The sequence below is a fragment of the Osmia lignaria genome, unplaced genomic scaffold (assembly GCF_051020975.1).
Source record: "Osmia lignaria lignaria isolate PbOS001 unplaced genomic scaffold, iyOsmLign1 scaffold0001, whole genome shotgun sequence".
Taxonomy (NCBI): domain Eukaryota; kingdom Metazoa; phylum Arthropoda; class Insecta; order Hymenoptera; family Megachilidae; genus Osmia; species Osmia lignaria.
The window spans coordinates 9,201,574-9,212,897 of NW_027478158.1; positions in this window are offsets into that span (position 1 = coordinate 9,201,574).

Below are 11,324 nucleotides of genomic sequence, written 5' to 3' on the forward strand. Positions count from 1 at the left end.
CTTCTTGTTGTTCTTCTTCTGCACAGCTAAGCTGGAAGTGGCATTTGCGGCTCGCACTAGTGCAGAGTTATCTCAAAGAAAGGGGCCACGGTGTTTCTGTATCTCTATTATGTTGGTGCGGGTTCGGAACTTTTAAATATCTTGATATATCTCAAAAACTACGCATCTGATCAAAAAATATCATACTACACAAAAAGTAGGATACTTAATTCTCTACAAGAAAGGTCTCTAAACATTTTGCCATAACTCGCTTCGTTTCCGAGATATTTGGAGATTTATCTCAAGGGAAGGGGCCTGACGGACATATTTCGAGATATTTCTTCTTCTTGTTGTTCTTCCTCTGCACAGCTAAGCTGGAAGTGGCATTTGCGGCTCGCACTAGTGCAGAGTTATCTCAAAAAAGGGGGCCACGGTGTTTCTGTATCTCTATTACGTTGGTGCGGCTTCGGAACTTTTAAATATCTCGATATATCTCGAAAACTACGCTTCTGATCAAAAAATATCATAGAACATAAATTGTAGGAAACATAATTCTCTACAAAAGACGTCTCTTAACATTTTGCCATAGCTCGCTTCGTTTCCGAGATATTTGCAGATTCAGCTCAAAGGAACGGGCCTGACGGACATATTTCGAGATATTTCTTCTTCATGTTGTTCTTCCTCTGCACAGCTAAGCTGGAAGTGGCATTTGCAGCTCGCAATAGTGCAGAGTTATCTCAAAGAAAGGGGCCACGGTGTTTCTGTATCTCTATTATGTTGGTGCGGCTTCGGAACTTTTAAATATCTCGATATATCTCGAAAACTACGCTTCTGATCAAAAAATATCATAGAACATAAAAAGTGGGAAACTTAATTCTCTACAAAAAAGGTCTCTTAACATTTTGCCATAGCTCGCTTCGTTTCCGAGATATTTGCAGATATATCTCAAGGGAAGGGGCCTGACGGACATATTTCGAGATATTTCTTCTTCTTGTTGTTCTTCTTCTGCACAGCTAAGCTGGAAGTGGCATTTGCAGCTCGCAATAGTGCAGAGTTATCTCAAAGAGAGGGGCCACGGTGTTTCTGTATCTCTATTATGTTGGTGCGGCTTCGGAACTTTTAAATATCTTGATATATCTCGAGAACTACGCATCTGATCAAAAAATATCATAGAAGATAAAAAGTAGGACACTTAATTCTCTACAAAAAAGGTCTCTTAACATTTTGCCATAGCTCGCTTCGTTTCCGAGATATTTGCAGATTTATCTCAAGGGAAGGGGCCTGACGGACATATTTCGAGATATTTCTTCTTCTTGTTGTTCTTCTTCTGCACAGCGAAGCTGGAAGTGGCATTTGCAGCTCGCAATAGTGCAGAGTTATCTCAAAGAAAGGGGCCACGGTGTTTCTGTATCTCTATTATGTTGGTGCGGCTTCGGAACTTTTAAATATCTCGATATATCTCGAAAACTACGCTTCTGATCAAAAAATATCATAGAACATAAATTGTAGGAAACATAATTCTCTACAAAAGACGTCTCTTAACATTTTGCCATAGCTCGCTTCGTTTCCGAGATATTTGCAGATTCAGCTCAAAGGAACGGGCCTGACAGACATATTTCGAGATATTTCTTCTTCTTGTTGTTCTTCCTCTGCACAGCTAAGCTGGAAGTGGCATTTGCAGCTCGCAATAGTGCAGAGTTATCTCAAAGAGAGGGGCCACGGTGTTTCTGTATCTCTATTATGTTGGTGCGGCTTCGGAACTTTTAAATATCTTGATATATCTCGAGAACTACGCATCTGATCAAAAAATATCATCGAACATAAATTGTAGGAAACATAATTCTCTACAAAAGACGTCTCTTAACATTTTGCCATAGCTCGCTTCGTTTCCGAGATATTTGCAGATTTATCTCAAGGGAAGGGGCCTGACGGACATATTTCGAGATATTTCTTCTTCTTGTTGTTCTTCTTCTGCACAGCTAAGCTGGAAGTGGCATTTGCGGCTCGCACTAGTGCAGAGTTATCTCAAAGAAAGGGGCCACGGTGTTTCTGTATCTCTATTATGTTGGTGCGGCTTCGGAACTTTTAAATATCTTGATATATCTCGAGAACTACGCATCTGATCAAAAAATATCATACTACATCAAAAGTAGGAAACTTAATTCTCTACAAGAAAGGTCTCTAAACATTTTGCCATAGCTCGCTTCGTTTCCGAGATATTTGCAGATTTATCTCAAGGGAAGGGGCCTGACAGACATATTTCGAGATATTTCTTCTTCTTGTTGTTCTTCCTCTGCACAGCTAAGCTGGAAGTGGCATTTGCAGCTCGCAATAGTGCAGAGTTATCTCAAAGAAAGGGGCCACGGTGTTTCTGTATCTCTATTATGTTGGTGCGGCTTCGGAACTTTTAAATATCTTGATATATCTCGAGAACTACGCATCTGATCAAAAAATATCATAGGACATAAAAAGTGGGAAACTTAATTCTCTACAAAAAAGGTCTCTTAACATTTTGCCATAGCTCGCTTCGTTTCCGAGATATTTGCAGATATATCTCAAGGGAAGGGGCCTGACGGACATATTTCGAGATATTTCTTCTTCTTGTTGTTCTTCTTCCGCACAGCTAAGCTGGAAGTGGCATTTACAGCTCGCAATAGTGCAGAGTTATCTCAAAGAAAGGGGCCACGGTGTTTCTGTATCTCTATTATGTTGGTGCGGTTTCGGAACTTTTAAATATCTTGATATATCTCGCGAACTACGCATCTGATCAAAGAATATCATAGAACATAAAAAGTAGGAAACTTAATTCTCTACAAAAAAGGTCTCTTAACATTTTGCCATAGCTCTGTTCGTTTCCGAGATATTTGCAGATTTATCTCAAGGGAAGGGGCCTGACGGACATATTTCGAGATATTTCTTCTTCTTGTTGTTCTTCCTCTGCACAGCTAAGCTGGAAGTGGCATTTGCAGCTCGCAATAGTGCAGAGTTATCTCAAAGAGAGGGGCCACGGTGTTTCTGTATCTCTATTATGTTGGTGCGGCTTCGGAACTTTTAAATATCTTGATATATCTCGAGAACTACGCATCTGATCAAAAAATATCATCGAACATAAATTGTAGGAAACATAATTCTCTACAAAAGACGTCTCTTAACATTTTGCCATAGCTCGCTTCGTTTCCGAGATATTTGCAGATTTATCTCAAGGGAAGGGGCCTGACGGACATACTTCGAGATAATTCTTCTTCTTGTTGTTCTTCTTCTGCACAGCTAAGCTGGAAGTGGCATTTGCGGCTCGCACTAGTGCAGAGTTATCTCAAAGAAAGGGGCCACGGTGTTTCTGTATCTCTATTATGTTGGTGCGGCTTCGGAACTTTTAAATATCTTGATATATCTCGAGAACTACGCATCTGATCAAAAAATATCATACTACATCAAAAGTAGGAAACTTAATTCTCTACAAGAAAGGTCTCTAAACATTTTGCCATAGCTCGCTTCGTTTCCGAGATATTTGCAGATTTATCTCAAGGGAAGGGGCCTGACAGACATATTTCGAGATATTTCTTCTTCTTGTTGTTCTTCTTCTGCACAGCTAAGCTGGAAGTGGCATTTGCGGCTCGCACTAGTGCAGAGTTATCTCAAAAAAGGGGGCCACGGTGTTTCTGTATCTCTATTATGTTGGTGCGGCTTCGGAACTTTTAAATATCTCGATATATCTCGAAAACTACGCTTCTGATCAAAAAATATCATAGAACATAAATTGTAGGAAACATAATTCTCTACAAAAGACGTCTCTTAACATTTTGCCATAGCTCGCTTCGTTTCCGAGATATTTGCAGATTCAGCTCAAAGGAACGGGCCTGACGGACATATTTCGAGATATTTCTTCTTCTTGTTGTTCTTCCTCTGCACAGCTAAGCTGGAAGTGGCATTTGCAGCTCGCAATAGTGCAGAGTTATCTCAAAGAAAGGGGCCACGGTGTTTCTGTATCTCTATTATGTTGGTGCGGCTTCGGAACTTTTAAATATCTTGATATATCTCGAGAACTACGCATCTGATCAAAAAATATCATAGGACATAAAAAGTGGGAAACTTAATTCTCTACAAAAAAGGTCTCTTAACATTTTGCCATAGCTCGCTTCGTTTCCGAGATATTTGTAGATATATCTCAAGGGAAGGGGCCTGACGGACATATTTCGAGATATTTCTTCTTCTTGTTGTTCTTCTTCCGCACAGCTAAGCTGGAAGTGGCATTTACAGCTCGCAATAGTGCAGAGTTATCTCAAAGAAAGGGGCCACGGTGTTTCTGTATCTCTATTATGTTGGTGCGGCTTCGGAACTTTTAAATATCTTGATATATCTCGCGAACTACGCATCTGATCAAAGAATATCATAGAACATAAAAAGTAGGAAACTTAATTCTCTACAAAAAAGGTCTCTTAACATTTTGCCATAGCTCTGTTCGTTTCCGAGATATTTGCAGATTTATCTCAAGGGAAGGGGCCTGACGGACATATTTCGAGATATTTCTTCTTCTTGTTGTTCTTCCTCTGCACAGCTAAGCTGGAAGTGGCATTTGCAGCTCGCAATAGTGCAGAGTTATCTCAAAGAGAGGGGCCACGGTGTTTCTGTATCTCTATTATGTTGGTGCGGCTTCGGAACTTTTAAATATCTTGATATATCTCGAGAACTACGCATCTGATCAAAAAATATCATCGAACATAAATTGTAGGAAACATAATTCTCTACAAAAGACGTCTCTTAACATTTTGCCATAGCTCGCTTCGTTTCCGAGATATTTGCAGATTTATCTCAAGGGAAGGGGCCTGACGGACATACTTCGAGATAATTCTTCTTCTTGTTGTTCTTCTTCTGCACAGCTAAGCTGGAAGTGGCATTTGCGGCTCGCACTAGTGCAGAGTTATCTCAAAGAAAGGGGCCACGGTGTTTCTGTATCTCTATTATGTTGGTGCGGCTTCGGAACTTTTAAATATCTCGATATATCTCGAAAACTACGCTTCTGATCAAAAAATATCATAGGACATAAAAAGTAGGAAACTTAATTCCCTACAAGAAAGGTCTCTTAACATTTTGCCATAGCTCGCTTCGTTTCCGAGATATTTGCAGATTTATCTCAAGGGAAGGGGCCTGACGGACATATTTCGAGATATTTCTTCTTCTTGTTGTTCTTCTTCTGCACGGCTAAGCTGGAAGTGGCATTTGCGGCTCGCACTAGTGCAGAGTTATCTCAAAGAAAGGGGCCACGGTGTTTCTGTATCTCTATTATGTTGGTGCGGCTTCGGAACTTTTAAATATCTCGATATATCTCGAAAACTACGCTTCTGATCAAAAAATATCATAGAACATAAATTGTAGGAAACATAATTCTCTACAAAAGACGTCTCTTAACATTTTGCCATAGCTCGCTTCGTTTCCGAGATATTTGCAGATTCAGCTCAAAGGAACGGGCCTGACGGACATATTTCGAGATATTTCTTCTTCTTGATGTTCTTCCTCTGCACAGCTAAGCTGGAAGTGGCATTTGCAGCTCGCAATAGTGCAGAGTTATCTCAAAGAAAGGGGCCACGGTGTTTCTGTATCTCTATTATGTTGGTGCGGCTTCGGAACTTTTAAATATCTTGATATATCTCGAGAACTACGCATCTGATCAAAAAATATCATAGGACATAAAAAGTAGGAAACTTAATTCTCTACAAGAAAGGTGTCTTAACATTTTGCCATAGCTCGCTTCGTTTCCGAGATATTTGCAGATTTATCTCAAGGGAAGGGGCCTGACGGACATATTTCGAGATATTTCTTCTTCTCGTTGTTCTTCTTCTGCACAGCTAAGCTGGAAGTGGCATTTGCGGCTCGCACTAGTGCAGAGTTATCTCAAAGAAAGGGGCCACGGTGTTTCTGTATCTCTATTATGTTGGTGCGGCTTCGGAACTTTTAAATATCTTGATATATCTCGAGAACTACGCATCTGATCAAAAAATATCATAGAAGATAAAAAGTAGGAAACTTAATTCTCTACAAAAAATGTCTCTTAACATTTTGCCATAGCTCGCTTCGTTTCCGAGATATTTGCAGATTTATCTCAAGGGAACGGGCCTGACGGACATATTTCGAGATATTTCTTCTTCTTGTTGTTCTTCTTCTGCACAGCTAAGCTGGAAGTGTCATTTGCGGCTCGCACTAGTGCAGCGTTATCTCAAAGAAAGGGGCCACGGTGTTTCTGTATCTCTATTATGTTGGTGCGGCTTCGGAACTTTTAAATATCTCGATATATCTCGAAAACTACGCTTCCGATCAAAAAATATCATAGAACATAAATTGTAGGAAACTTAATTCTCTACAAATAAGGTCTCTTAACATGTTGCCATAGCTCGCTTCGTTTCCGAGATATTTGCAGATTTATCTCAAGGGAAGGGGCCTGACGGACATATTTCGAGATATTTCTTCTTCTTGTTGTTCTTCTTCTGCACAGCTAAGCTGGAAGTGGCATTTGCAGCTCGCAATAGTGCAGAGTTATCTCAAAGAAAGGGGCCACGGTGTTTCTGTATCTCTATTATGTTGGTGCGGCTTCGGAACTTCTAAATATCTTGATATATCTCGAGAACTACGCGTCTGATCAAAAAATATCATAGACCATAAAAAGTAGGAAACATAATTCTCTACAAAAAAGGTCTCTTAACATTTTGCCATAGCTCGCTTCGTTTCCGAGATATTTGCAGATTTATCTCAAGGGAAGGGGCCTGACGGACATATTTCGAGATATTTCTTCTTCTTGTTGTTCTTCTTCTGCACGGCTAAGCTGGAAGTGGCATTTGCGGCTCGCACTAGTGCAGAGTTATCTCAAAGAAAGGGGCCACGGTGTTTCTGTATCTCTATTATGTTGGTGCGGCTTCGGAACTTTTAAATATCTTGATATATCTCGAGAACTACGCATCTGCTCGAAAAATATCACAGAACATAAAAAGTAGGAATCTTAATTCTCTACAAATAAGTTCTCTTAACATTTTGCCATAGCTCGCTTCGTTTCCGAGATATTTGCAGATTTATCTCAAGGGAAGGGTCCTGACGGACATATTTCGAGATATTTCTTCTTCTTGTTGTTCTTCTTCTGCACAGCTAAGCTGGAAGTGGCATTTCCAGCTCGCAATAGTGCAGAGTTATCTCAAAGAAAGGGGCCACGGTGTTTCTGTATCTCTATTATGTTGGTGCGGCTTCGGAACTTTTAAATATCTTGATACATGTCGAGAACTACGCATCTGATCAAAAAATATCATAGAACATAAAAAGTAGGAAACTTAATTCTCTACAAAAAAGGTCTCTTACCATTTTGCCATAGCTCGCTTCGTTTCCGAGATATTTGCAGATTTATCCCAAGGGAAGGGGCCTGACGGACATATTTCGAGATATTTCTTCTTCTTGTTGTTCTTCTTCTGCACAGCTAAGCTGGAAGTGGCATTTACAGCTCGCAATAGTGCAGAGTTATCTCAAAGAAAGGGGCCACGGTGTTTCTGTATCTCTATTATGTTGGTGCGGCTTCGGAACTTTTAAATATCTTGATATATCTCGAGAACTACGCATCTGATCAAAAAATATCATAGAACATAAAAAGTAGGAAACTTAATTCTCTACAAAAAAGGTCTCTTAACATTTTGCCATAGCTCGCTTCGTTTCCGAGATATTTGCAGATATATCTCAAGGGAAGGGGCCTGACGGACATATTTCGAGATATTTCTTCTTCTTGTTGTTCTTCTTCTGCACAGCAAAACTGGAAGTGGCATTTCCAGCTCGCAATAGTGCAGAGTTATCTCAAAGAAAGGGGCCACGGTGTTTCTGTATCTCTATTATGTTGGTGCGGCTTCGGAACTTTTAAATATATTGATATATCTTGAGAACTACGCATCTGATCAAAAAATATCATAGAACATAAAAAGTAGGAAACTTAATTCTCTACAAAAAAGGTCTCTTAACATTTTGCCATAGCTCGCTTCGTTTCCGAGATATTTGCAGATTTATCCCAAGGGAAGGGGCCTGACGGACATATTTCGAGATATTTCTTCTTCTTGTTGTTCTTCTTCTGCACAGCTAAGCTGGAAGTGGCATTTACAGCTCGCAATAGTGCAGAGTTATCTCAAAGAAAGGGGCCACGGTGTTTCTGTATCTCTATTATGTTGGTGCGGCTTCGGAACTTTTAAATATCTTGATATATCTCGAGAACTACGCATCTGCTCGAAAAATATCACAGAACATAAAAAGTAGGAATCTTAATTCTCTACAAATGAGGTCTCTTAACATTTTGCCATAGCTCGCTTCGTTTCCGAGATATTTGCAGATTTATCTCAAGGGAAGGGTCCTGACGGACATATTTCGAGATATTTCTTCTTCTTGTTGTTCTTCTTCTGCACAGCTAAGCTGGAAGTGGCATTTCCAGCTCGCAATAGTGCAGAGTTATCTCAAAGAAAGGGGCCACGGTGTTTCTGTATCTCTATTATGTTGGTGCGGCTTCGGAACTTTTAAATATCTGGATATATCCGGAGAACTACGCATCTGATCAAAAAATATCATAGAACATAAAAAGTAGGAAACTTAATTCTCTACAAAAAAGGTCTCTTAACATTTTGCCATAGCTCGCTTCGTTTCCGAGATATTTGCAGATTTATCTCAAGGGAAGGGGCCTGACGGACATATCTAGAGATATTTCTTCTTCTTGTTGTTCTTCTTCTGCACAGCTAAGCTGGAAGTGGCATTTGCGGCTCGCACTAGTGCAGAGTTATCTCAAAGAAAGGGGCCACGGTGTTTCTGTATCTCTATTATGTTGGTGCGGCTTCGGAACTTTTAAATATCTTGATATATCTCGAGAACTACGCATCTGATCAAAAAATATCATAGAACATAAAAAGTAGGAAACTTAATTCTCTACAAAAAAGGTCTCTTAACATTTTGCCATAGCTCGCTTCGTTTCCGAGATATTTGCAGATTTATCTCAAGGGAAGGGGCCTGACGGACATATTTCGAGATATTTCTTCTTGTTGTTCTTCTTCTGCACAGCTAAGCTGGAAGTGGCATTTGCGGCTCGCACTAGTGCAGAGTTATCTCAAAGAAAGGGGCCACGGTGTTTCTGTATCTCTATTATGTTGGTGCGGCTTCGGAACTTTTAAATATCTCGATATATCTCGAAAACTACGCTTCTGATCAAAAAATATCATAGAACATAAATTGTAGGAAACATAATTCTCTACAAAAAAGGTCTCTTAACATTTTGCCATAGCTCGCTTCGTTTCCGAGATATTTGCAGATATATCTCAAGGGAAGGGGCCTGACGGACATATTTCGAGATATTTCTTCTTCTTGTTGTTCTTCTTCTGCACAGCTAAGCTGGAAGTGGCATTTGCAGCTCGCAATAGTGCAGAGTTATCTCAAAGAAAGGGGCCACGGTGTTTCTGTATCTCTATTATGTTGGTGCGGCTTCGGAACTTTTGAATATCTTGATATATCTCGAGAACTACGCATCTGATCAAAAAATATCATAGAACATAAAAAGTAGGAAACTTAATTCTCTACAAAAAAGGTCTCTTAACATTTTGCATAGCTCGCTTCGTTTCCGAGATATTTGCAGATTTATCTCAAGGGAAGGGGCCTGACGGACATATTTCGAGATATTTCTTCTTCTTGTTGTTCTTCTTCTGCACAGCTAAGCTGGAAGTGGCATTTGCATCTCGCACTAGTGCAGAGTTATCTCAAAGAAAGGGGCCACGGTGTTTCTGTATCTCTATTATGTTGGTGCAGCTTCGGAACTTTTAAATATCTTGATATATCTCGAGAACTACGCATCTGATCAAAAAATATCATGGAACATAAAAAGTAGAAAACTTAATTCTCTACAAAAAAGGTCTCTTAACATTTTGCCATAGCTCGCTTCGTTTCCGAGATATTTGCAGATTTATCTCAAGGGAAGGGGCCTGACGGACATATTTCGAGATATTTCTTCTTCTTGTTGTTCTTCTTCTGCACAGCTAAGCTGGAAGTGGCATTTGCAGCTCGCAATAGTGCAGAGTTATCTCAAAGAAAGGGGCCACGGTGTTTCTGTATCTCTATTATGTTGTTGCGGCTTCGGAACTTTTAAATATCTTGATATATCTCGAGAACTACGCATCTGATCAAAAAATATCGTAGAACATAAAAAGTAGGAAACTTAATTCTCAACAAATAAAGTCTCATAACATTTTGCCATAGCTCGCTTCGTTTCCGAGATATTTGCAGATTTATCTCAAGGGAAGGGGCCTGACGGACATATTTCGAGATATTTCTTCTTCTTGTTGTTCTTCTTCTGCACAGCTAAGCTGGAAGTGGCATTTGCGGCTCGCACTAGTGCAGGGTTATCTCAAAGAAAGGGGCCACGGTGTTTCTGTATCTCTATTATGTTGGTGCAGCTTCGGAACTTTTAAATATCTTGATATATCTCGAGAACTACGCATCTGATCAAAAAATATCATAGAACATAAATTGTAGGAAACATAATTCTCTACAAAAAACGTCTCTTAACATTTTGCCATAGCTCGCTTCGTTTCCGAGATATTTGCAGATTCAGCTCAAAGTAACGGGCCTGACGGACATATTTCGAGATATTTCTTCTTCTTGTTGTTCTTCTTCTGCACAGCTAAGCTGGAAGTGGCATTTGCAGCTCGCAATAGTGCAGAGTTATCTCAAAGAAAGGGGCCACGGTGATTCTGTATCTCTATTATGTTGGTGCGGCTTCGGAACTTTTAAATATCTTGATATATCTCGAGAACTACGCAACTGATCAAAAAATATCATAGAACATAAAAAGTAGGAAACTTAATTCTCTACAAAAAAGGTCTCTTAACATTTTGCCATAGCTCGCTTCGTTTCCGAGATATTTGCAGATTGATCTCAAGGGAAGGGGCCTGACGGACATATTTCGAGATATTTTTTCTTCTTGTTGTTCTTCTTCTGCACAGCTAAGCTGGAAGTGGCATTTACAGCTCGCAATAGTGCAGAGTTATCTCAAAGAAAGGGGCCACTGTGTTTCCGTATCTCTATTATGTTGGTGCGGCTTCGGAACTTTTAAATATCTTGATATATCTCGAGAACTACGCATCTGATCAAAAAATATCATACAACATAAAAAGTAGGAAACTGAATTCTCTACAAAAAAGGTCTCTTAACATTTTGCCATAGCTCGCTTCGTTTCCGAGATATTTGCAGATTTATCTCAAGGGAAGGGGCCTGACGGACATATTTCGAGATATATCTTCTTCTTGTTGTTCTTCTTCTGCACAGCTAAACTGGAAGTGGCATTTCCAGCTCGCAAT